This window comes from Giraffa tippelskirchi, chromosome 5, assembly GCF_054371585.1.
Source record: "Giraffa tippelskirchi isolate mGirTip1 chromosome 5, T2T-mGirTip1v1.2.pri, whole genome shotgun sequence".
NCBI lineage: Eukaryota > Metazoa > Chordata > Mammalia > Artiodactyla > Giraffidae > Giraffa > Giraffa tippelskirchi.
Genome location: NC_137279.1, coordinates 25,446,608 through 25,471,806, shown reverse-complemented (window position 1 = coordinate 25,471,806; position 25,199 = coordinate 25,446,608). Strand labels below are relative to the sequence as shown.

The 25,199-nt window shown below is 43.1% G+C and overlaps 1 protein-coding gene across 2 annotated transcripts in view; it reads left to right on the top strand.

Moving 5' to 3' along the window:
• Positions 1–11,445, top strand: part of LRRC38 (leucine rich repeat containing 38) — a 65,090-nt gene extending 53,645 nt beyond the window's left edge. Inside the window, exons 3-4 of one of the 2 annotated variants that reach the window (XR_014052553.1) lie at positions 10,527–10,757; positions 11,045–11,445. The gene's annotated coding sequence lies outside the window, so the exon portion shown is untranslated. The remainder of the gene's footprint in view (positions 1–10,526; positions 10,758–11,044) is intronic. The other variant, XM_081486182.1, reaches the window with a different exon arrangement.
• Positions 11,446–25,199: the final 13,754 nt, after the last annotated feature.

Here is a 25,199-nt window from a genome sequence, read left to right as displayed (position 1 = left end):
TAACCCAGAGACAAAGGGACCCAATTATCAGACTGCCTGACACTAAGTATGACTGTTTTGAAATAATGTGGGAAGAAGAAATACTCAATACCTTCACTACTTTGAACCTTATCATTTATCCTAAGACCACAAGACCCAGGCTATATAAAGTCTCTAAGTTCCCCCAGAGGTGGGGGGCAAGGTTGTTAAGACACTAGCCTACTGTTCTCTCCTTGGCCATCTGAGGATTAAACCCATCTTTCTATTTCCTCCAAACAGTCTCTGTACTTTTTATTCAGGATCGGTGAGCAGAGAAAGCCAAGATTTTTTTTGTGGCAACAACCCTGGACAAGACCCTTCCCTTCCGCTAAATCTTCCTATCTCTTACCAGGAGAACGATAGATGTTGACCCCATCATGTGAAGAAGCTTTGAAATTCTGGATCAGACCCATTCCTGGAAACTGGGGTTTATTAAGCCCAGGTTGGGTGCTTTTTAGTTAACAAACACCTCTGGACATCCTGTTATCAGGTGAGGGGGAAGCTGTGTTCTTAGGTAGAATTTCTCAGCCTCAGTACCACTGAAATTTGGGCTCTATCGTTCTTTGTTATGGAGGCTTTCCTGTACCCTACAGGTTGCTCAGCACAGGATGCCAGTGCTGCCTGCCAAAATCTTGGACTTCTCTACCCAGCAAAGCTGAATGAAAAATATGGAGACAGAGTTTGGAGGAAATAGATAGGTGGCTTTTATTCTCAGCTGGGGAAGAGGGGGACACACTAGGCTCATGCCTCAAGAACTGAGCCCAGCCATGAGGAGTCTAGGTACTTACATAAGGCAAGAGCTTGAAGACAAGAGTTAGTGAAGAGGAATAAAGGTGATAGGATCTTGATTTCTTCCTCTTGCATTGTTTCAAAGACAGCATCAGTAACCCAGCAATTGAGTCTGGCAGTTAGGTGGCTCTACGACCTTCTTTCTGATATGTAACTATAAGCAGAAGGGTGTTGTAAGGGTAAACACCAGATAGGGGATGTCTTTAGCATCAAGTCAAAGGAAAAACATGTGAATTGTAACTCCTGCAGAGTTAGGAGGCAGAAAAAGCATCACAGCACTGTTTATAATAGCCAGGACATGGAAGCAACCTAGATGTCCATCAGCAGATGAATGAATAAGAAAGCTGTGGTATATATACACAATGGAATATTATTCAGCCATTAGAAAGAATACATTTGAATCAGTTCTAATGAGATGGATGAAACTGGAGCCTCTTATACAGAGTGAAGTAAGCCAGAAAGAAAAACACCAATACAGTATACTAACGCATATATATGGAATTTAGAAAGATGGTAACGATAACCCTGTATGTGAGACAGCAAAAGAGACACAGACGTATAGAACAGTCTTTTGGACTCTGTGGGAGAGGGCAAGGGTGGGACGGTTTGGGAGAAAGGCATTGAAACGTGTATATTATCATAAGTAAAACGAATCACCAGCCCAGGTTTCAATGCATGATACAGGGTGCTTGGGGCTGGTGAACTGGGATGACCCAGAGGGATGGGATGGGGAGGGAGGTGGGAGGAGGGTTCAGGACAGGGAACACATGTACACCCGTGGCGGATTCATGTCAAGGTATGGCAAAACCAAGACAGTATTGTAAAGTAATTAGCCTCCAATTCAAATAAATGAAATTATATTAAGAAAAAAAAGAAAAGCAAACTTAGTTACAGACATGCAGAATTAGGAGCAGTTAAAGAAGAAAAAATCTAGGAATGTTCAGGCCTGCTCACTGTTCTCTTTATCTTCTTTGTTCTCAGAAAAGGGGGAAAAAAATTATTCCTCTTTTTTCCTTTTTGCTGCAACGACAGGAGCACGTTCCCCAGCTGCGATGACCAAAAATACCTCCAGACTCTGCCAAACATGTCCTGGGGGCCAAAATCATATGCCCAACTCTATGAACCTTGAAATGTCATGGCTAAATGTCAAACTATGATAAGGAGACCATATGGATTGAATTCCCCACAAAACTCTTTGCCCTTAAAAAAATCTATTTACATTGTATTTTCCAATTATATTTGCATAGAAGTGTACTGATATACTGCCTCTTATTTTTCTTAAAGTTATCATTACTGTCCTTATTATTGTAAGGGAAGGCATCAACTTAAAAAAGCACAACGTGAGAGTTGCGAGTTAAGTTTTATTGGGGGCAATATGAGGACTGCGGTCCGGGAGATAGCATCTCAGATAGCTCTGAGAAACTGCTCCAAAGATTTAGGAGGAAAACACAGTATATATGTAACTTTGGCAAAGGGAGAGTACAGGCAATCAAGCACATATTTTTTTGTAGAAAATTTCTACTGGTCTCGTGAAGCTTCTGCTAGTCGTGAGAAACAATTATCACCATGAAGGATATTAGTGCTTTTCTAGATATGGGAAGATATAAGAATTGGGCTCATAAAATCACCTCCTGAGAGTATCTAACTATCTAAAGACCTGTCCTGCCAGTTTCTTGGAGCACAGAGTGCCTCATTCCTACTTTCCACCCTGAACTCCTTCAGGGGATGTTGGAGGTCAGCAGCTACAGCGGCACAGGATTTAATCCTTATAGAGGTAGATGACAAGCATCCAAGTGCCAATTTGTGATTGACAAAGGAAAGGAAAATTGTATCCATTTCTTTTTCTGGGGATGCATCAGTGTTGCTTTATCTCCCTCCCCTTCATAAGTGTGTCCCGTCTCAATCACTGTCTCTAGATGTAGGTGGTCCCCTCTGAGTCTCTGTTCTCATTGCGTAAGCAGAAGCTCCTTCAAGACCTAGGGTGGGAGGGGCAAGCAAAAGGATCAGGGATATATGAGGAGGGAGCAAGTCACTGTCCCTGAGGGAAGAGACTCAGAGCCAAACCTATCAGAGGCCACAGAACTGCCATCAGGTCCTAACTCAGTGGCAGGTTCCAAAAGCCTTTTAATTGGAGAGGTGTGCGGAACCTCAGAACACTTAGGGAGTGACTAGCAACCCTCTTTCATCCCAATAGAGTCCTTATAAGCCAGATAGAGGAGTTTGGGCTCTCTATGTGATGCAGTAGGGAGTCACTGAAAGTTCTTGAGTAAGTACATGGTGACACTGGCTAACATGCTGCAAAGCAGAAGGATCCTGACATTCGCTGAATATCTAGGCTTTCTGATGCCTCCCCAGCATACAGCAAGCTGCCTGAAAATAATGAGAGGGTAACTGAAGGAGGAAGAGCTCCCTGGCCACCCATCAACTAGACAGAAATGAGATCATGTAGCCAGTTCCTGGGAATTCCTTGAATGTCATATCTGTGTAACCAGGCAGGACCCCATGGGGCTTTCCCAGGGACAGACCTTTCCCCTATATCCTCTGTTATAGTTCCTCTATGAAGTACCTAGATAATACTATTTGATGCTCATTTCCTGAGTTGTTTTGCCAATGCAAAAACCCTTCAGCAAATGGAAGATGTTAACTACTTCATGACCACAAGCACCCAGCCCCATGCCCCCTGGAGCCTAAGGACTGATAACATTAACCCTTGTGACATCGCTCTGTTACCTCACCATCAGACAATCAAGGAATTGTGCACAATCTGATTAAGTACCCTGCAACCCTCCCCTCTCCAATCTGGCTTTTAAAAGTGCTTTGCTGAAACCCTTCAGGGAGCTCCGGGTTTTAGGGCATGAGCCACCTGTCTGCAAGCATGGCTGGCCCTGCAATAAACTTTTCCCTGCTCCACACTCTGATATTGTGGTGTGTCTGGCCTCACTGTGCATCTGGCACAGGAACTTGCACTAATGTTTGTATTGTAAAGTCCTTCCCTGTCCAGGGCAGAGTCTAGGGAAGCAAGTGCTCTTAGCAATCGGTGTGCTAAGGGAACAGGCAGCTTGCTACAGATGGAAGTGCTGATAGGTGCTCTGGGTCAGTGTCTGTCTGGACCATGGCAGGCTAGACGATCCCCACTGGGAGCAGCACTGGCTTTGTATCCCTGGCCCAGCTGTTCCAACCAATGTCTTCCAAGCACTCTGATGCATGGGGCCCTGGGACTTTCTCTGTAAGGAGAGAATTTTCTCAGACTAACCAAAAGAGACAGGCATAAATGGCACTCTGGTTGCAGCTTTCATGAGGACATTTCTGTCTTCCTGAGGCATAGTCTTGATTCTCCTGGATCCTCATGAGTGAAAGGGACACTGCTTCAAACCATCTTGGGGTGGGAAAGCTGATCAAAGAATGTAACTCTGTGCAACTGTAAGTCCTGTCCCTTCCCTTTCACTTTTCTTTCCTCAGAACCTGCCTTTCTGAGTTTGAATAAATATGGTAAAGTACAATCTAGATTCTCCCATGAGGGGTTTACACAGGTCCACAGGCCTTGGCAGGTAGATGTCTTTTTTTAAATCAGTAACTCAAAGGTCACTGAAGCTGCCATTTCCAACCCTGGATGCAGCATCCAGTTTGAAGGTATGATATGGACTGTTCCTTCCCTATCACCAAAGGGTGGACTCTCATCCCTGAGCCTCTGTCCTGGCTCTTAGACTGGGCTGATTTCAAGTTTGGACAGTACCCTGGTGGCTCAGACCATAAAGAATCTGCCTGCCATACGAGAGATCCAGGTTTGATCCCTGGGTTGGGAAGATTGCCTGGAGAAGGGAACGGCAACCCACTCCAGTATTCTTGCCTGGAGAAGTCCATGGACAGAGGGGCCTGGCAGGCTACAGTCCATGGGATCACAAAGAGTTGGACATGACAGTGATTAACATAGTTTCACTTTCAAGCAACACCAACCTCCACCCAGGATATAAGAGCAGCTCAAGAATGGGTATGGGGTTTCCTTTAGGGTTGATGGAATTTTGGGGGGATTAGATGATTGCCCACACTGTAAAGGTACTAAATGCCACTGAATTCACTTTTTAAAAAAAATCTTTATTGAATTCGTTACAGCGTTGTTTCTGTTCTATGTTTTGGTCTTTTGGCAGAGAGGAATGTGGGATCTTAACTCCCTGACCAGGAACTGAACCTGCACCCTCTGCATTGGAAGGCGAGGTCCAAACCACTGGACCATCAGGGACATCCCAACGCCACTGAATTAACTTTTAGTGATTAATTTTATGTTAAGTGAATTTTGCCTATACTGAAAAAAAAAGGCAGATCGAGTTAACGGATTATAGGGGTCATTATGCAGCCTCCTACCCAACTCTTTCTTACCCATGATCATCTTTTTTGAACCCAAACTGAGCTTCTTGGTCTTATTTCCCTGGCTCCAAACTCAAGACTCCTTATCTGTGAACTTAAGTCACACTCTGGCTGCTCAAAATCTGACATTTATGTTCATTGCTCCCCAGAAATGTGATCTCAGTCTCCAGTGTTATTTCAGCTTCCATCTGCTCCCCACATACTCCCATTTCCTTTCTGAGTGGGGGTCCCCAGGGTCCACTACAAGCCAGCTGAGTGGCCTGGGGTCCGCAAATGATGGGAGATCCTTTAATACAATAACGTCTTTAGAACTCTTAGCCTAAAGGTAGTAAAAATAAGCAAGAGGTTGAAGGTGCCACCCCATTATGACTCCAGGTTGCATTGTGCTTCTCTCTGAAGTGCATCTTATTTACTTGTTTACTTGTATACATAGGATAGCAGTAGGCAGAATCCTAAGAGTCTAGATTCCCACCTAGATTCTAGTCCTCAGGATTCCCACCCCTTGGTGTGTGCAAACCCTATATCATCCCTACCTCTTGAGTGTGTGGGTGGGACTGAGAAAATGATGAGGTTGCACTTGTGAGATTAGGTTACATTATAAGGCCAAAGGGTAAAGGGATTTTGTGGCTGTTGACTATGTGTTCATCAAAAGGGAGATTATCCTGGGTGGGCCAGGAGGATGTTGAGGAGAGAGGCTCTCTCCTGCTGGCCTGGAAAGAGCAAGTTGTCATGAGTACTACGGCTGCAGAGAAATGAATCTTGCCACATGAGCTTGGAATAGGACTTAGAACCTCAGATGAGATCCCAACCCCAGGGGACACCTCGACTATAGCCTCATGGGACCTTGAGTGAGGGACCCAGTTAACACATGCCCAGACTTCCCACCCACAGAGACTGGGAGATAGTAACTAGGTACTGTTTTAAACTGCTACATTTGTGAAAATTTGCTATTCTTCAGAGCACCTTAAAATATAGTGACTTGGGAAGAGAAAGTCATCCTGGTCAGAAACCAATAAATATCAGAAGATTGTATCTTGGGCTTCCTTTAGGGGCCCAGTGGTTAAGAACCTGCTTAGCAGTGCAGGGGACATGTGTTTGATCCCTGGTCCAGGAATGTCCCACATGCTTTGGGGCAACTAAGCCAACAAACCACAACTACTGAGATCACGCACCCTAGAGCCCATGTTCCAACAAGAGAAATCATTGTAGTGAGAAGCTCATGCTCCTCAGCTCGAGATTAACTCCCACTCTCCACGACTAGAGAAAGCCTGCACACGGCAATGAAGACCCAGTGCAGCCAAAAATAAATAAATACAAAGAGAGACTGTATCCTATTTGAATGTGCCTTTGTGGTGGAGGGGCAGAGAGAGTAGATGATAGAAGATTTTTTTTTTAAACAACTCCATAGAGATATATCTTTCCTTTTCTCCTTTGCCTTCGCTTCTCTTTTCTCAGCTATTTGTAAGGCCTCCTCAGACAACCATTTTGCCTTTTTGCATCTCTTTCTCTTGGGGATGGTCTTGATTACTGCCTCCTGTACAGTGTCATGAAGCCCCGTCCATAGTTCTTCAGGCACTCTATTAGGTCTAATCCCTTGAATCTATTTGTCACTTCCACTGGATTTGATTTAGGTCATACCTGAATGGTCTAGTGGTTTTCCCTACTTTCTTCAATTTAAGTCTGAATTTGGCAATAAGGAGTTCATGATCTGAGCCACAGTCAGCTCCCAGTCTTGTTTTTGCTGGCTCCATAGAGCTTTTCCATCTTCAGCTGCAAAGGATGTAATCAATCTGATTTTAGTTTTGACCATCTGGTGACGTTCACATGTAGAGTTATCTCTTGTGTTGTTGGAAGGGGGTGTTTGCTATGACCAGGGCATCCTCTTGGCAAAACTCTGTTAGCCTTTGACCTGCTTCATTTTGTATTCCAAGGCCAAATTTGCGTGTTACTCAGGTATCTCTTGAGTTCCTACTTTTGCATTACAGTCCTCTATAATGAAAAGGACATCTTTTTTGGGTATTAGTTCTAGAAGGTCTTGTAGGTCTTCATAGAACTGTTCAACTTCAGCTTCTTCAGCATTACTGGCTGGGGCATATACTTGGATTACTGTGATATTGAATGGTTTGCCTTGGAAACCAACAGAGATCATTCTGTCATTTTTGAGACTGCACCCAAGTACTGCATTTTGGATGCTTTTGTTGACTATGCCGCCTTTATGGCAGAAAGTGAAGAGAACTGAAGAGCCTCTTGATAAAAGTGAAAGAGGAGAGTGAAAAAGCTGGCTTAAAACTTATTCAAAAAACTAAGATCATGGCATCTGGTCCCATCACTTCATGGCAAATAGATGAGGAAACAATGGCAACAGTGAGAGACTTTATTTTCTTGGGTTCCAAAATCACTTCAGATGGTGACTGCAGCCATGAAATCGAAAGGCACTTGCTCCTTGGAAGAATAGCTATGACCAACCTAGCCAGCATATTAAAAAGCAGAGACATTACTTTGCCAACAAATGCCCATCTAGTCAAAGCTATGGTTTTTCCAGTAGTCATGTATGGATGTGAGAGTTGGACTATAAAGAAAACTGAGCGCTGAAGAATGATGCTTTAAGAATTGATGCTTTTGAACTGTGGTGTTGAGGAAGAATCTCGAGAGTCCCTTGGACTGCAAGGAGATTCAACCAGTCAATCCTAAAGGAAATCGATCCTGAATATTCATTGGAAGGACTGATGCTGAAGCTGAAACACCAATACTTTGACCACCTGATGTGAAGAACTGACTCCTTCGAAAAGACCCTGCTGCTGTGAAGGATTGAAGGCAGGAGGAGAAGGGGATGACAGAGGATGAAATGGTTGGATGGCATCACCGACTTGATGGACATGAGTTTGAGCAAGCTCTGGAAGTTGGTGATGGACAGGGAAGCTCGGTGTGCTGCAGGCCATGGGGTTGCAAAGAATCGGACATGACTGAGCAACTGAACTGAAGTGAGATATAATTGACATACAATAAATTGTATATATTTAAAGGATGTTATTTCATAAGTTTTTATCTATTTATCTTTCTATCTCTCTATCCCCCCAGTTATCTATGTGTCTATCATTATCTATGTATTTATGTATCTATATATCATCTATCTATCAATGTATCCCCATGAAATAATGATCATGAACATGACCTTCAACCTAAAGGTTGCCTCATCCCCTTTGCCATCCCTCTCCCCTCCCTTCTCTCTCCCTAGGCAACCATTGCTCTGCTTGTCACTAGAGATTAATTTTCATTTTCTAAAGGTTTTATCAATGGAACTATAGAGTAGGCGTTCTCTCTGGTCTGGTTTCTTTCACTCTGCACAACTATTTTGAGATTCATTCATGTTGTTGCAGGTATCAGCAGATCATTCTTTTCATTTATTGCTGAGTTGTCCTGAATGTCCTTTGATCTTAAGCAGGTCGCTGAGTGCCTCAGGACCTCAGCATCTTCAGCATGCAAACAAACACCAGGTCCCCTAGGAGCTAACTCCATTCTTTCCTTCTGGGATTCAGGACACGGCACATCTTTTTCCAGTAACTTCTCCCCTGTGTTCTAGCTGCCTGGGCTTTCTTCCTTTGTGGCTACTGCTTCTGAGTCTGAGAAATACGTCTGTCTTAGTTCTTAAATTGTGGGGTGAAAGCACGTTTGAGACCCTGAGATTCTGGGGAGCCTCTGCAATGTTGAGTGATATCCGAGAAGGCAGGCCCTGCTGGAGGACTGGCTAGCATTCTGATCACCCTGAGAACATGGGCTCTGAAAAGAGAATTCATCATCAGTGCTGCAGAATATAGAGGATCAATAGAAATCCAAGGGTTAATTTGTCACCAGCCCCTCCCCCACCCCAGGTGATGCTAGTGGTAAAGATATGCCTGCCAATGCAGGAGATGCAAGAGACAGTTTCGATCCCTGGGTCAGGAAGATCTCTTGGAGTAGGAAAATGGCAATTCACTATAGTATTCTTGCCTGGAAAATTCCACAGACAGAGGAGCCTGGTGGGCTATAGTTCATGGGGCCACAACGAGTCAGGTATGACTGAGCAACTGAGCACACACACAGACACAGTCACACACGCGCGCGCGCACACACACACACACACGCACACTGTTCTCCTTTCTGCTGGGATCCTGGATGAAGAATATAAAAAGTGCAGTGGGTGGTTAGGACTGGGGGCAGAGAAGCAGCAGGATATAGCCCTTGCCCTAGAAAAGAAATGAAATATGGCTGGAAAAAAAAAGCAAGAAAAGAAAAAGAGGGAAACAAACCAAAACAGGGAACACTTTTGTATCTCCTTGGCAGATCTCAAATCTTGTTTTCAGATTCCTGAAGTTTTCACAGATGTGTATGGAAATAGTAGACAGTAGACAGCTTATCTCTCTGAAAAGAGTTCACCAAGTGTTGGATGAAAATTGTTTATAAAAAGATGTAGCTGGAATTTCCAAAGCAGAGAAGGCATCCAATGGTGATGCCCTAGGGCCAGACCTAGGTCTGGGCAAAGAAGCCCTTATCTTGATCTGAAATTCTATTTTTTGAGGACCACATACCTTCCCTGACTGGAAATCTTATCTGTTGTGGAAGTAGGGAAATTGGCTGGGTTATACTTTTAAGGTCCGTTTTTTCAGGTACCCCAGACTACCTGGACATCTCTATCTGTGGTCCAGTTGGAGCCATCTCTGGTTTTCTTGCTTAAGAAACCTTTTCTTCAACACTTGCCCTTTTCTATCTCTGGTTTCTGAAACTGGCTTCCTTTAGCCAGGACAAGCCTGCCATCATTCTGATGGATTGGACTTTCTGACCGCAAGCTGGCACTCCCTCTTGGCATGGGTTCCTTTGGTCTTTTGCTCAGGAAAAATGCATTGAGCACCTTCCCTGTGGCACATTGACAGGGTAGCATAGAAGAGGCATCTCCAAGACAACCACACCTCGCCTGCTGCCTACTTTAGGAAAATGACCCTATGATTGCATTCTATGGAAGGCTTATATTTCAGACTAGTTAGAGTCAGAGAATTTTTAGGATGGAATATAGCTTAATTTCTACAAATATATTCCCCTGCCAATTTGCTGATGCAAATATTGAGGAACAAAGAGGAGGTGAAATGACCACAGTAAAGATAGAGAACTGGTTAAAGGCAAAGTAGAATTAGAACCCTCTTGTATCACTTAGGATTGGGTTTGGCTATATATTATAGACAAGCAAACAACAGCCAGATAACAATGCTTTGAACAAGAGATCAGCTTATTTCTCTCTCAGATCAGGTGGTCTGTTGAAAACTTTCTGGCTACTCCACAATTCCAGGAACCCAGGCTCCTTCTTATTATGGTTCTGTGATCCACAGCACTTGGCTTCCACCTCATGGTTCAAGATGTCTGCTTGAGGTCCAGCCATCACTTGAGCATCCTAGCCAACAAGAAGGGAGGAACAGAGGGGATGGTCGCTCCACTTCCTCTTAAGGAGGTTTTCCAGAAGTTCCACACAACACAACACTTCTGCTTATTTCTTAGTGGTTTGAAGATGGTCACCAGGCCATACTACTTTAAAGGAAAACAAAATCATTTGGTCATTCCAGGTAAAATGCTTTTTTTTTTTTTTAGTAAAGGAAAAGGGAGAATGGATATTGAGAGGTACCTGGAAGTCTATATAAGTTATATATGTATATGACATCTATATAGGTTATATATTGATATACCTGGAAAATCCCTCCACCTCTCCCACCAGCTTCAGTCTGAGATGTGACTTGGGACTGGGACTGACCAGGGAATGCAAGTGTTCAGAAAGCTTCTGTATTTTCTAATTCACGTACATGCTAAAATGTATTTGCAACCCTAACATCCATGTTTTTGCTGTCATTCACAGACATGCCTTGAACAGAGTGGAGCAAACTCGGAGTTGTCAGATGTTTGTGTTCCCAGCTGTGGTCAAACAAGGTGACGCCCTGTGCTTCCGTGCTACACACAAAGTTTGCATGGCCTCTTAGTGCCACTTTTTTTTTTTGCATTTTTGTACAGTGTTTGTGATTTTGTTGTTTAAAGTGGCCGTTTAAAAATGGTGATTTTATTGTTCAAATAGTGTGGTTCTGAAAGTCTGTCTAGTGCTCATAAGCATGAAAAGACTGTGAAGTGCCTGACAGGGAAAATACAAGTGCCTGACTAGCTTTGCTCAAGCATGAGAAATAGTTCTGGAGGCCATGAGTCCAATGTTAATGAATCAAAAATACATAGCCAATAAAGTGTCTTTAGGCAGAAACATACATAAAACAAGGTTATATAGTGATTGATTAATAAAAATGTGACCCGAGGATCAAGAATCCTAACCCTGCCTTTCCCCTGGAATGACCAGTGGTTCAGTATTGGACAGTTAAGGTTTGGGTGACTGTATGGAACATTAATTTCAAAAAATAACTGCACATACCTCATTTAATCCTCACAACATTTCAATGAAGGAGGGATCTTTAAGCTCATATGACTTGTGAAGATCAGCTCAGGGAGATTAAAGGGCTACTCTAAAGCTGCACAGCCAGCAGTGGGCTTGAATTCACCTCTGTTCAATCCTATGTCTCCTTCTTGCCCTGTCTAGGCAAATAGAGAGGATTGGAGTAAAGACAAAAGCCAGGAGGGAGGTGGCAGGGTAGACAATTATGCTCAGAGAGGTCACGCACCCAGTTCCACTGAGCAGAGGAGCCCAGAGACCCCCTCCTACCCTCTCTGGCCACAGAGCCTGCTGAGACTGCCTCAGAAAAAGTGAGCAGACCTGCTACCTGGGGCCTCCAGGGCTGATCTGCGGGGTGGGCAGTCAGTGTGGGGCTGGCTCTGCCATTGGACAGTTATATATAACTGACATATAACTGGAATGGGTGAATTTAACTCAGATGACCATTATATCTACTACTGTGGGCAAGAATGCCTTAGAAGAAATGGAGCAGCCATCACTGTCAACAAAAGAGTCTGAAATGCAATCTCTAAAATGGCAGAATGATCTGTTCATTTCCAAGGCAAACCATTCAATATCACAGAAATCCAAGTATGTGCCCCAACCAGTAATGCCAAAGAAGATGAAGTTAAACAGTTCTATGAAGACCTACAAGACCTTCTAGAACTAACACCCAAAAAAGATGTCCTTTTCATTATAGGGGACTGGAATACGAAAGTAGGAAGTCAAGAGATACCTGAGTAACACGCAAATTTGGCCTTGGAATACAAAATGAAGCAGGACAAAGGCTAACAGTTTTGCCAAGAGGACACACTGGTCACAGCAAACACCCTCTTCCAACAACACAAGAGAAGACTCTACATATAAACATCACCAGATGGTCAAAACCGAAATCAGATTGATTACACTCTTTGCAGCCAAAGACGGAGAAGCTCTATGGAGCCAGCAAAAACAAGACTGGGAGGTGACTGTGGCTCAGATCATGAACTCCTTATTGCAAAATTCAAACTTAAATTGAAGAAAGTAGGGAAAACCACTAATCTATTCAGGTATGATCTAAATAAAATCCCTTACGATTATACAGTGGGAGTGACAAATAGATTCAAGGGATTAGATCTGATAGACAGAGTGCCTGAAGAACTATGGACAGAGGTGCCTGACATTGTACAGGAGACAATGATCAAGACCATCCCCAAGAAAAAGAAATGCAAAAAGGCAAAATGGTTGTCTGACGAAGCCTTACAAATAGCTGAGAAAAGAAGAGAAGTGAAAGGCAAAGCAAAAAAGGAAAGATATATCCATTTGAATGCAGAGTTCCAAAGAATAGCAAGGAGAGATAAGAAAGCCTTCCTCAGGGATCAGTGCAAAGAAATAGAGGAAAACAATAGAATGGGAAAGACTAGAGATCTTTTCAATAAAATTAGACATACCAAGGGAACATTTCATACAAAGATGGACACAATAAAGGACAGAAATGGCATAGACCTAACGGAAGCAGAAGATACTAAGAAGAGGTGGCAAGAATACACAGAATAACTATACAAAAAAGATCTTCACGACCCAGAAAATCACAATGGTGTGACCAGTCACACTCACCTAGAGCCAGACATCCTGGAATGTGAAGGCAAGTGGGCCTGAGGAAGCATCACTACAAACAAAGCTAGTGGACGTGATGAAATTCCAGTTGAGCTATTTCAAATCCTAAAAGATGATGCTATGAAAGTGCTGCATTTAATATGCCTTAAAATTTGGAAAACTCAGCAGTGGCCGCAGGACTGGAAAAGGTCAGTTTCCATTCCATTCTTTGGCAATGCCAAAGAATGCTCAGACTACCACACAATTGCACTCATCTCACACACTAGCTAAGTAATGCTCAAAATTCTCCAAGCCAGGCCTCAACACTATGGGAACTATGAACTTCCAGATGTTCAAGCTGGATTTAGAAAAGGCAGAGGAACCAGAGATCAAATTGCCAATATCCATTGGATCATCAAAAAAGCAAGAGAGTTCCAGAAAAACATCTGTTGCTGCTGCTGCTGCTGCTAAGTCGCGTCAGTCGTGTCCGACTCTGTGCGACCCCATAGACGGCAGCCCACCAGGCTCCCCCGTCCCTGGGATTCTCCAGGCAAGAGTACTGGAGTAGGTTGCCATTTCCTTCTCCAGGGCATGAAAGTGAAAAGTGAAAGTGGAGTCGCTCAGTCGTGTCCGACTCAGTGACCCCATGGACTGCAGCCCGCCAGGCTCCTCCATCCATGGGATTTTCCAGGCAAGAGTACTGGAGTGGGGTGCCATTGCCTTCTCCAATAAAAACATCTATTTCTGCTTTATTGACTATGCCAAAGTCTTTGACTCTATGGATCACAACAAACTGTGGAAAATTCTTAAAGAGATGAGAATAGCAGACCACTATACTTACCTCCTGAGAAATCTGTATGCAGGTCAAGAAGCAGCAGTTAAAACTGGTCATGGAACAATAGACTGGTTTCAAATTGGGAAAGGAGTATGTCAAGGCTGTATATTGTCACCCTGCTTATTTAACTTATATGCAGAGTACATCATGAGAAATGCCAGGTTAGATGAAACAGAAGCTGGAGTCAAGATTTCTGGGAGAAATATCAATAACCTCAATATGCAGATAACACCACCCTTATGGCAGAAAGTGAAGAAGAACTAAAGAGCATCTTGATGAAAGTGAAAGAAGAGAGTGAAAAAGTTGGCTTAAAACTCAACATTCAGAAAACTAAAATCATGGCATCCAGTCCCATCACTTCATGGCAAATAGATGAGGAAACAATGGCAACAGTGACAGACTTTATTTTCTTGGGCTCCAAAATCACTGCAGATGGTGACGGCAGCCATGAAATTAAAAGACACTTGCTCCTTGGAAGAAAAGCTATGACCAACCTAGACATCACATTAAAAAGTAGAGACATTCCTTTGCCAACAAAGGTCCGTCTAGTCAAAGCTATGGTTTTTCCAGTAGTCATGTATTAATGTGAGAGTTGGACTATAAAGAAAGCTGAGTGCTAAAGAATTGATGCTTTTGAGCTGTAGTATTGGAGAAGACTCTTGAGAGTCCCTTGGATTGCAAGGAGATTCAACCAGTCCATCCTAAAAGAAATCAATCCTGAATATTCATTGGACTGATGCTGAAGCTGAAACTCCAATACTCTGGCCACCTGATGTGAAGAACTGACTCCTTTGAAAAGACCTTGATGCTGGGAAAGATTGAAGGCAGGAGAAGAAGGGGATGACAGAGGATGAGATGGTTGGATGGCATCACCAACTCAATGGGCATGAGTTTGAGTAGGCTCTGGAAGTTGGTGATGGACAGGGAAGCCTGGCGTGCTGCAGTTCATGGCGTCGCAAAGAGTCGCACACGACTGAGTGACTGAACTGAGCTAAGGATTGATTGCTGTTGTCTCCTTGCCCTCTATCTGCCTCACTGAAGACTGCCATACTTCATCTTTACACAAATCCAGCAGCTGGCAGCTCGCCCCACCCCCAACTGCCCTCAGCCCCAGATGCTGGTCAGCACGTACCTGGGTCAACACTGATAAATAAGATGCTTGAGGTCTAATAAGCCCCCTGGAGCTGGCCACCCCAGAAGAAATAAGAATGCACATCTTTTCAAATTGTGATGTTTGTTCTGTGGAGGAAACCAATAGGCTGAATGATGGGGGACATCAGAGGTGATTAGGGAGGGCTTCTCGGAGGAGGTGATATGGAAGCTGAGACCTGGAAGATGAGAAGGAGCAGGTCTAGTAAAAAGGGAAGAGTGTGGGAGAAGGGTAGGAGAGGATTCCAGATAGAGAGGAGATGTCCCCTGCCTGTCTCCTTCCACTAACCCCACCTGCCAGAGCCAAGGTTATGCAGCCCAATGAAGCTCCTGCACCACCCTCCAGCCCAGCCTGTGACAGTGGGAGATTTTACCCAGAGGGAGAAAGGCCACGTCTGTCTCGTTTGGAGGTGAGTTAATGTCCCCTGCAATGTGCTGCAGAAGAAGGTGACAGCTCCTTGATTTATCTCTTGCTGACATTCCTCCCAATCGGTGAAGAGACAGCACCAAAATAGACCTGAAGTGCATTCGGAGAACCCCACCTGCATATGTATTTTACTCAGGAAGCAGAAACTGCCCAAACACAGGAGAAACTATGTGATAGCAAAATGAATTGTAGAGAAACTGAAAGGGTCTGGCCAAATCCGTGTACAGTCGGTGGCTGCAGGACAAGCTGCCAGCTTGATTACTTATTTATCACACTGACCAGATTCTCTTCAAGACAGCCTCAGTGAAATACAGCATGGAAAATTAATTTTGAGCTTCTCTGCAAAGCAAAAATGAAACAAAAAGCCCCCACCACCATTAATTACTGTAGTATTTTATAATGTTCCTTGATTATTCCAGAATATAAACTTGAATCTCCAGTGGTACCTGAATTAGACAAAATTAAGTTTTTTATTTTTTTCAAGTCTGTTTGTGTGGAGCACTAGAGTAACCTAAACTGACTTCAATTTTTATCTTTCCCTCTGACCTTGCAAATGGTGATTGCTTCCTTAACTCTAGCTTTTCCCTTTGACTTCCTTGCATGACCCTGGCAGATAAAACCCCTTTATTCCTCTCTCTTTCCCTTCTTTGTTTTGTTCACTGTCTTGTATTTGCTTCTTTGTCCTCAATAGAGGCAATCACAAGAAAAGCTCAGGGATTCAAATCAGACTAGTTAAATATATAGGTTGTACTCGGTGCTAACCAAAGAATTAAAAACAATGCATGTTTGCCTCCCTTGAGAAAAGAACAAAGGGAAAAATGTAGTAAATCTTTAAATTGACCCCTCCTTTTATTATCGTTTGTTTTTCCTCGGGGGAAAGGGATCTTACAAGGTTGAGGGTTTTTCAGAGAAGTGTCATTAAAACCAACTCAGATTCTGCGCTAATTTTTTCCCTCCTGGGAGCAAAGAGGGATTTGAATGTTCAAGGAGGTTGAGCCCTCCGTGTGTAACCACATCAAAGTGGGTCATAGCTCCAACAGATTTCACTGTCAGATTGGAAGCTGGCACCAGGCCCAGCCCATGATGGAAAGTTAATAGACTAGTTCTCATCCCGGAGCGCTTGGATTGCAAGGAGATGTTAGGGACGTGAAACCAGGCCACAGTGTTAAGTGGAAGAAAAAATGTCATGTTTTGACAGCGAGTTAACTTTCAGACACCCTTTCCCACTGCCCGCTCATGAATATGTATACATTTCAAGAGCAGTTGAGTGAGAAGCAATTACCTCCAGTATATTTTTCACTTTCCTTCAAGTGTCTTCTTGAAATGCCTTCCCTCTTTTGCACTTCACAGCTTTATCCAACGGGCTGAGTGCCCGGGTCCTAAATTCCTGGAGCAATGTTGACGATTGGCATAGCTGTCATAGTATTTCGTCCTGTGAAGCTGATGGCTACATCTTGGTCACCTAGCAGTCCTTCAGCTAGAAGCAGGTTAGGCTAGGTGTAGTGGACTTTTAAGAGTCCCATCCAGACCCCTGTGCTGGGCATGTGTGCATGCATGGTAAGTCTCCTCAGTCATGTTCTACTCTTTGTGATCCTATGGACTGCAGCCCACCAGGCTTCTCTGTCCATGGGATTCTCCAGGCATGAATACTGGAGTGGGTTGCCACGCCCTCCTCTAGGGGATCTTCCCAACCCAGGGACTGAACTATGCCTCTTACAGCTCCTGCATTGCAGACAAATTCTTCGCTACTAGCCGCCACCTAGGAAGTCGGCCACACCCATCCCCAACTGCTGTGAGGATTGATGACCAATGGCTCTCAGCTCTTGCTTCATCTAGAGAATCATTTCCCCCACCTTCCCCAACAGAGTTCAGTTCAGTTGCTCAGTCATGTCTGACTCTTCTCGACACCATGGACTGCAGCACACCAGGCTTCCCTGTCCATCACCAACTCCTGAGGTTTACTCAAACTCATGTCCGAGTCAGTGATGCCATCCAATCATCTCATCTTCTGTTGTCCCCTTCACCTCCCGCCTTCAATCTTTCCCAGCATCAAGGTCTTTTCCAATGAGTCAATTCTTCACATCAGGTGGCCAAAGTATTGGAGTTTCAGCTTCAGCATCAGTCCTTCCAATGAACATTCAGGACTGATTTCCTTTAGGATGGACTGGTTGGATCTCCTTGCAGTCCAAGGGACTCTCAAGAGTCTCCTACAACACCACAATTCAAAAGCATCAGTTCTTCAGTGCTCAGCTTTCTTTATAGTCCAACTCTCATACCCATACATGACTACTGGAAAAACCATAGCTTTGACTAGACGGACCTTTTTTTGGCAAAATAATGTCTCTGCTTTTTAATATGCTGTCTAGGTTGATCACAACTTTTCTTCCAAGGAGCAAGCGTCTTTTAATTTCATGGCTGCAGTTACCATCTGCAGTGATTTTGGAGCCCCCAAAAATAAACTCTCTCACTGCTGCCATTGTTTCCCCATCTATTTGCCATGATGTGATCATACTGGATGTCATGATCTTATTTTTCTGAATGTTGAGTTTTAAGCCAACTTTTTCACTCTCTTTCATTTTCATCAAGAGGCTCTTTAGTTCTTTTTCCCTTTCTGCCATAAGGGTGGTGTCATCTGCATATTGAGGTTATTGATATTTCTCCCAGCAATCTTGACTCCAGCTTGTGTTTCATCCAGTCTAGCATTTCACATGAGGTACACTGCATATAAGTTAAATAAGCAGGGTGACAATATACAGCCTTGACATACTTCTTTCCCTATTTGGAACCAGTCTGTTCCATGTACAGTTCTAACTGTTGCTTCCTGACCTGCATACAGATTTCTCAGGAAGCAGGTAAGGTGGTCTGGTATTCTCATATCTAAGAATTTTCCACAGTTTGTTGTGATCCACACAGTCAAAGGCTTTGGCTTAGTCAATAAAGCAGAAATAGATGTTTTTCTGGAATTCTCTTGCTTTTTCTATGATCCAGTGGATATTGGCAATTTGATCTCTGGTTCCCTTGCCTTTTCTAAATCCAGCTTGAACATCTGGAAGTTCATGATTCACATACTGTTGAAGCCTGGCTTGGAGAATTTTGAGCATTACTTTGCTAGTGTGTGAGATGAGTGCAATTGTGCTGTAGTTTGACATTCTTTGGCATTGCCTTTCTTTGGGATTGGAATGAAAACAGACTTTTTCCAGTCCTGTGGCCACTGCTGAGTTTTCCAAATTTTCTGGCATATTGAGTGCAGCACTTTCACAGCCTCATCTTTTAGGATTTGCAATAGCTTAACTGGAATTCCATCACCACCACTAGCTTTGTTCGTAGTGATGCTTCCTAAGGCCCACTTGACTTCGCATTCCAGGATTTCTGGCTTTAGGTGAGTGATCATACCATCGTGGTTATGTGGCTCATTAAGATCATTTTTGTACAGTTCTTCTGTGTATTCTTGCCACCTCTTCTTAATATCTTCTGCTTCTGTTAGGTCCATACCATTTCTGTCCTTTATTGTGCCAATCTTTGCATGACATGTTCCCTTAGTATCTCTAATTTTCTTGAAGGGATCTATAGTCTTTCCTATTCTGTTGTTTTCCTCTATTTCTTTGCATTGATCGCTGAGGAAGGCTTTCTTATCTCTCCTTGCTATTCTTTGGAACTCTGCATTCAAATGGGTATATCCTTCCTTTTCTCCTTTGCTTTTCACTTCTCTTCTTTTCACAGCTATTTGTAAGGCCTCCTGAGACAGCAATTTTGCCTTTTTGCATTTCTTTTTCTTGGGGATGGTCTTGATCCCTGCCTCCTGTACAATGTCACCAACCTCCATCCATAGTTCATCAGGCACTCTGTCTATGAGATCTAATCACTTGCATTTATTCATCACTTCTACTGTATAATCATAAGGGATTTGATTTAGGTCATATCTGAATGGTCTAGTGGTTTTCTCTACTTTCTTCAACTTAAATCTGAATTTGGCAATAAGGAGTTCATGATCTGAGCCACAGTCAGCTCCCAGTCTTATTTTTGCTGACTGTATAGAGCTTCTCCATCTTTGGCTGCAAAGAATGTAATCAATATGATTTCGGTATTGACCATCTGGTGATGTCCATGTGTAGAGTCTTCTCTTGTGTTGTTGGAGGAGGGTGTTTGCTATGACCAGTTCATTCTCTTGGCAAAACTCTATTAGCCTCTGCCCCCACTTCATTCTGTACTCCAAGGCCAAATTTGCCTGTTACTCCAGGTGTTTCTTGACTTCCTACTTTTGCATTCCAGTCCCCTATAATGAAAAGGACATCTTTTTCATGTATTAGTTCTAGAATGTCTTATAGGTCTGCATAGAATCGTTCATCTTCTGCTTCTTCAGCATTAGTGGTTGGGACATAGACTTGGATTACCATGATATTGAATTGTCTGCCTTGGAAATGAACAGAGATCATTCTGTCACTTTTGAGATTGCATCCAAGTACTGCATTTTGGACTCTTTTGTTGACTATGATGGCTACTTTATTTCTTATAGGGGATTCTTGCCAGCAGTTGTAGATATAATGGTCATTTGAGTTAAATTCATCCATTCCAGTCCATTTTAGTTCACTGATTCCTAAAATTTGGACATTCACTCTTGCCATCTCCTGTTTGACCACTTCCAATTTGCCTTGATTCATGGACATAACATTCCAGGTTCCTACGCAATATTGCTCTTTACACCATCGAACTTTACTTCCATCACCAGTGACACCCACAAATGGGTGTTGTTTTTGCTTTGGCTCCATCCCATCATTCTTTCTGGAGTTATTTCTCCATTGATCTCGAGTAGCATATTGGGCACCTACTGACCTGGGGAGTTCATCTTTCAGTGTTCTATGTTTTTGCCTTTTCATACTGTTCATGGGGTTCTCGAGGCAAGAATACTGAAGACCATTAAGGTATGACCTAAATCAAATCCCTTAAGATTATACGTTGGGGGTGACAAATAGATTCAAGGGATTAGATCTGATAGACAGAGTGCCTGAGGAACTGCAGAAGTAGAGCCCTTTTGGTAGCCCTGACTCAGGCGTCCCACAGCCATGACTCACTGACAAGGGAGAACAAAACGCAACTCCCTGGATCCACAGTGTGATACACTCCCAACCCCAATGCAACTCCCTGGAGGAGAGGGAGGATCAGGTGTAATCAGGCTCCAGCTGGGACCATGTCCTTGCTAGGCTTCTTCCCTTGCCTTCTCCATGTCCTTCATGCTCTTTTCCTTCCCCAGTTAACCTGTGTGCCTGCATCCTTGTATCAATCTCTGCTTTAGGGACTGGTACTAATACGTTTAGATGTGCAGGTGCCCAAAAGTCACCAACAAGGCACACTGATCAACTGGGAGAAAACTCATCTTCACTATTTTTGCAGAAAGGCTTTTGCACTTGAGAGCCTGACAATGAACATCTAGGGCATTTTCTCATCACATTGGGATGTGATGTTGCAGATTGAAGCTGCAACTTTGTTCACCCGGGGAATAAGTAACTTTCTCATAAAGCTCTTGTACTAGTAATGGCCACAGTGGGGCCACTGTGTGCCCACTGGGGCCCACTCAGTGCGACTGAGTGGGTCAGGATTGGACATGGCTGGAGGATAGTGGCAAGGGTGAAAAAGAGCCAAGGAGGTAAAAGAGGGCATCTCTGACAGTGCTTGCACTATTGTGGGGAGTAGATTCAGTAGTGATCTGAGACCCTCAGAATGTATGCAGAACCTGACATCTCTATGGAAGTCTCCATAATGCCATTGCTTCTATTAGTATGATACATATTTACACTTAAAGTAAAAATTCTGGCCTATGACAACATTGAAAGTGAAAGTGAAACTGAAAGTCACTCAGTCGTGTCCAACTCTTTGCAATCCCATGGACTATACAGTTCATGGAATTCTCCAGGCCAGAATATTGGAGTGGGTAACCTTTCTCTTTTTCAGGGGATCTTCCCAACCCAGGGATCAAACCCAGGTCTTCCACATTGCAGGCAGATTCTTTACCAGCTGAGCCACAAGGGAAGCCCAAGAATACTGGAGTGGGTAGCCTATCCCTTCTCCTGGGTGGGGATCTTCCCCACCCAGGAATCAAACCGGGGTCTCCTGCATTGCAGGTGGATTCTTTACGAACTGAGCTATCAGGGAATTAGGAGAATCATTTAATATTACTTGAGTTATTTGGAAAGTGAAAGTGTCAGTCGTTCAGTCATGTCCAACACTTTGTGACCCCATGGACTATAGCCTGCCAGGCTCCTCTGTTCATGGGATTCTCCAGGCAAGAATACTGGAGTGGATAACCATTCCTTTCTCCAGGGGATCTTCCTGACCTAGGGATCGAACCCAGATCTTCTGCATTGCAGGCAGATTCTTCACTGTTTGAGCCACCGGGGAAGCCCAGAGTATTAAATTTTATAGGCTCAGAAAAGGTTTTTTTTTTTTTCTTTAGTAAAGAGCATCTTCCAAGAACCTACAGAAAATACAATTAATGGTGAATCAACAGAAGCATTATAAGCAGTGTGGTGCTGGAAAAGACTCTTGAGAGTCCCTTGGACTATGAGATCAAACCAGTCAATCCTAAAAGAAATAAACCCTGAATATTCATTGGAAGGACTGTTGCTGAAGCTGAAGCTCCAATATTTGGGCCACCTGATGTGAAAAGCTAACTCTTTGGGAAAGACCCTGGGAAGGATTGAAGGATTGAAGGCAAAAGAAAGGGGAGAAAGAGGTTGAGATGGTTAGATAGCATCACCGACTCAATGGACATGAATTTGAGCAAACTCTGGGAGACAGTAGAGAACAGAGGAACCTTGTGTGCTGCAGTCCATGGGGCCGCAAAGAGTTGGATATGACTTAGCAACTGAACAACAACAGCAACAGATAATATGCCTTTGTTAATTATTCAATATTGCACTAAGGGCCTTGGCCAATTTTTCAAGAAAAGGAAATAAGAGGTATAAATATTTGAAATGAATTGTGTGTTAATAAATGATATGATTGCCTACACAGAAAATCCAAGAGTATCTACTGGTAAACTTTCTTGAACTCATCTTTTAGTTCAGCAAGATGTGTGTGTGTGTGTGTGTGTGTGTGTGTGTGTGCGCGCGCATGCTCAGTCTCTCAATTGTGTCCAAATCTTTGCAACTTTATGGACTGTAGCCCATCAATCTTCTCTGTCCATGGAATTTTCCTGGAAAGAATACTGGAGTGGATTGCCATTTCCTAGGGGATCTTCCCAACCCAAGAATCAAACTTCTGTCTTCTTCCTCTCCTGCATTGGCAGCTGGATTCTTTACCACTGCACAACCTGGTGGACAGACACAAAATTAACGTGCACAAGTCAGGACCTCTTAGACTAACCAATTCTTGTGCAAAAACTAACCACAAATTTAGGAATGTACAAGTAACTCAGTGGTAAAGAATCAGCCTGCCAGTGCAGGAGATGCAGGAGACATGGGTTTGATCCCTGGATTGGGAAGATCCCCTGGAGAAGGAAATGGTAACCCACTCCCGTATTCTTGCTGGGATAATCCCCATGGACAAAAGAGCCTGGTGGGCTAGAGTCCATGGAGTCACAAGAGTCAGACATGACTGAGTGCCTGAGTGCATAGATAAAATATAATCCAAACTTCTTTTAATGCATAGCTAAGCCCATAAGGGGAAAGGGAAGTAGTCACTTATATCCTAGAACAAAACAGAGCTTGAAACTAGAGTGGTGAGAAAGTGAACTAGCATAATGACTAATGGGGCAAAAGAGATGTTAGTGCAGGGAGTCATTACAGGCCCAGGAACCTAGGGGCCTGGGTTTTAAAACCCACATAGGGGACGAGTACAAAACTAGCCTGGAAAAGACAGGCAACTGGAATTAATATCACGACATAAAACTGTGCCATCAAGATCTTACTTTAAGTGAAAGAAGGAATTTTAGAAGTCCACCTGCCACTGCGTGGAGGTTTTGGGTGGAAAAATTATGTCTCCTTATAAATTCAATTATCCAGCCCATTCCTTAGGTAGGTGTGCAGCCTATTTTATTTTTTAAAACACTTTTTCCTTTTTATTTTGTATTGGGGTAAGCTAATTGGGGTCTTCCTAGGTGATGCTAGTGGTGGTCAAGAATCCACCTGCCAATGCAGGAGATATAAGAGATGAGGGTTTGATCCCTGTGTCAGGAAGATCCCCTGGAGGAGGGCATGGCAACCCACTCCAGTATTCTTGCCTGGAGAATCCCATGGACAGAGGAGCCTGGTGGGCTACAGTCCATGGGGTCACAAAGAGTCAGACACGACTGAAGTGACTTAGGACGCATGCACGTAGCCGATTAACAATGTTATGATAGTTTCAGGTAAACATCGAAGAGACTGAGACATACATATACATGCATCCATTCTCCCCCAAACTCCCTTCCCTTCCTGGTGTAGCCTATTTTATATGCACTATGTAGTCCAGGAAACTCTAACATGAGAAATGAAGTTATAATTTGTCCCATGTCACTGACATCACTGGGACACTTGAAAATCACAGTAGCAAAATGACCTTAGGATGGATGCTGTTGGAGAATAACCCAGTAGCAGGAGCTACAAAGAATTCCCACATATAAAGCCTAGTGAAGATGAACCCACAAACCCAAATTATAGCATTCATTCTAAAATATTCCTCCAAGAGTCAGGATCAGCAAACCATAATAATCAAGAGGATTTGAACCCTGGAAATAATCCAGATAGAACAATTTGGAAGAGGCTCTAAAATAAGATATTAGAAATGAGTGAAAACATAAAGGAATTGAAATCTTAAAAGATACTAGTTTTAAAAAACATATTTAAAAACACAGAATCAAATAAAACTCTTTGAAACTCTTTATCCAAGAGATAAAAACTAAAAATTTCTCAGGATTGGTAGAAGACACCAACTCTCAGATTCAGGAAGCCCAGTAAACCTGAGCTGAATAAAGGAAAATGAATCCATCTAGATAAACTATATGAAATTCAGAACGTCAAAGGCAAAAAGGTTACCTTAAGAGTGCCAGGGAGAAAAAACCAATTACCTACAAGGGAATGACAATTTGCTTTACAGCTGGCTTCTCAGCTCCATCAATGGAAATCAAATGCCCTTCAAATAGGAACAGTAACTCCATATCATTAAGAATGTAATTGTCTTCCAAATTCAGCAAAATTCACTCAAGAGTGAGGCGGAATAAAAGCTTTTTAAGAAGACAACTGAGTTTCCCACTTTTAGTTGTTGAAAATGAAAATCACATCTATAAAAAAGGTCTGAGATTCAAAAAGAAATGGTAAGTAAAGAAACTGAAAAACAGGCTGTTAATCTAAACAAGCCCCAACTGTATAAAACAGAAATAGTGACAAGTTTGGAGTACAAAAGCAAGGGTAAATAAAACCCTAAACTCCTAACCAACAATGTAATGTAATAAAAGAGAGGAGTAATTGGCATTAATTTTTTTTCTATTGTTTGAAAGGAAGATAGAGACACTATTTTTTTTTAATTTTTTAAATTAATTTTTATTGGAGTATAGTTGCTTTACAGTGTTGTGTTAGTTTCTATTGTACAGCAAAGTGAAACAGCTATATGTATGTGTTTGTGTT